This window comes from Montipora capricornis, unplaced genomic scaffold (genome assembly GCF_036669925.1).
Source record: "Montipora capricornis isolate CH-2021 unplaced genomic scaffold, ASM3666992v2 scaffold_383, whole genome shotgun sequence".
NCBI classification, from domain to species: Eukaryota; Metazoa; Cnidaria; class Anthozoa; order Scleractinia; family Acroporidae; genus Montipora; species Montipora capricornis.
The window spans coordinates 40,001-42,500 of NW_027180116.1; the positions used below are offsets into that span (position 1 = coordinate 40,001).

The 2,500-nt window shown below is 40.0% G+C and overlaps 1 pseudogene; it reads left to right on the top strand.

Moving 5' to 3' along the window:
* The window catches only part of LOC138035410 (uncharacterized), a 24,257-nt pseudogene extending 22,948 nt beyond the window's left edge, over positions 1-1,309 (top strand).
* Positions 1,310-2,500: the final 1,191 nt, after the last annotated feature.

The window sequence follows — 2,500 nt, forward strand, 5'->3', positions numbered from 1 at the left end:
CTTACGTGGCTTCCCAAGAATATGTTAAATGCAAACAAAGTCAACACAAAAAATACCCACCCCCGTTTCTTTGTTGATCATTTAATGCGTGTGACTTCTTGAACAATACACGTACACTTACGGCAGCTAAAAAGCAACTGGCAATGTCCGTAAAATAGAGCCAATAAAAAGGTCTCAGCATCCTTCTAATCGTAAAAATGCCTTGATATCAAAAAAAGGTCTTTGTCAAGAAGTCAAGAAAAGACATATTTGCGTCCATACGACGAAAAACCTTAAGCAATAGTCCCGTTTCGCTAAAAGATAGAACTTAATACAAGTTCTAAGGTTTGTATTTATTCAAATTCCAAAAGTGATGTGGTAGCTCTAAACATTGAAGAAAACGATTTCTCCCCAAGTCAATCACCATAATTTAGCCTTTAATGACTACCATGAAAAAATAGGCCTTTTCGATCTTCCCGATTTTTCTTGGAAGATCGAAGGAGACCGCTCCCAGAGTAAGATATTATGGAGCACATAAAAAGTTCAAACTTCGGATACTTGTGGTTGCCCCTTCCCAAGACCTTTTATAAGCGGGTACTCAAAGAGCACTAGACAACGAAATCGCATTGGTGATAACTGGTTTTCATTATCTTGATGGCTATTGGGATGGTATTTTACCCTCCAGCCACGACTGTGAGGTGTCTCTAGAAATAGCTGATCGTTATAAAAGGGTTGGTCAAGTGTTCCCATCATCATTATTTACACCTTTCCTCTTTTCTTCGAATTATCGATCACCAGGGCACCAAACCGATATCGCCGAAGGAAGATATTTCATTGAAAACGTCGAGACTGCGCGTTACCTTTTTCAGACTGGAAACAATATTACAGGCAACCGAGGTAATGAAGGGGGCTGGACGAAATCTCCACCAGTGGTTGGATCAGATGACAACTATAACAATCTAGCCTACTGGAATATAATTCCTCAAGGCGATGGCAAGTACTTCATCGAAAACCAGGAGACCCAGAGGTATTTGTTCCAGACTGGAGGCCAGGTCAAAGGCAACCCAGGAGATGAAGGGGGCTGGACGGGAGCTCCATCTGTAGTTGGATCAGATGCCAACTACTACAATCGAGCCTACTGGTATATAATTCCTCAAGGCGATGGTACGTACTTCATCCAAAACCTGGAGAACAAGAGGTATTTGTTCCAGACTGGAGACGAGGTCAAAGGCAGCCGTGGAGATGAAGGGGCTGGACGGGAGCTCCATCTGTGGTTGGAACAGATGCCAACTACTGCAATCTAGCCTACTGGAAATTACTGAAGCAGTAAAAGGAATCAAAGTACTGGAGGTGTTCAACTTTCCAGTTTTCTCAAGTTTGCACATTTCTAACGGTAATAGTTTCATGAATTTTGTTACGTTTCGAGTATTGCTGGCCAAAGAGATTTAAAGCTGACTTGGTTTCTGGGAACATAAATAAACAAGAGTGATTTCGGAAGAACATTTTGCGGCTTAATTGAAACTATAAGAATTATAAACGACTGTATAGGACGATCAAGTCAAAAGTTAAAAATATAAATGGGAAATATATAGTAGATAAGAAAGTAGAGAAATATTCCGAGAGAAAAATTCTAGTCAATTGAACAATTTAAGATGAGTAGGATATGATTCCCAAAGCGGAGAAAAGAGAAAAAAGGAAAAGTAATAAATTCATCAATAATGACAATATTCCGAAAGAGATAGGGCGGTTGTCAATTGACTGTCAAAAGTAATAGTGCGATTGCTTTGCATTTGGATCTCTCTGTGATTGGATCAAAATCATCTTGCGCGAATCTTTCAACCAATCAGATACTAAACTAAAACCGATTGCGACTTCGTCACTCTCGTTTAATCTCGCTTGACACCGGCTGCCTTGACTTACTTTGTGTTCTGATTGGCTTCTTGACTGGCTGGCCGCTGGATGAAAGCATTTTCGTAGATTTATGGGCCACCAAACTTACTAGTATATTGCTTGAGATTTTTGAAAAGATGACCAATCGATTGCTTTCTATCCAATCCATGTTTCGCACTGACGTGTTGACAATAGCGACCTTTACGACTACGAATTTTTCGTTCCGAGCACGCGCATTTAGTTTGGAGGTTGTAATGTTTTGAAATGCGCATGTTCGAAACAAAAAACTTGTACTCGTACTCGTACTCGTACTCCCATCTGAAGGTCACTAATTCTTCGAACGCAGGAGCCCATTCCTAATGCCAATGTTCACTACTATATATATACCGTAGAATTCCGAAAGTAACGGCCCCCGTCGTTTTAGGATTTTGCAGGCAAACGGTACGCTACATTCACGATCACTAGTATTGTACTGTACAGTATATTTTGACTCTTTGCTGACAAATTAATTTCAATACAGTATTGCAGCGTTCACAAGTTTCACTCACAGATTAAATCATGCAAAAAACTGAAACTGTAACTGTAACTGTAACTTACGACTACAAGATTTTTGTAGTAAATTGCGGAAGAA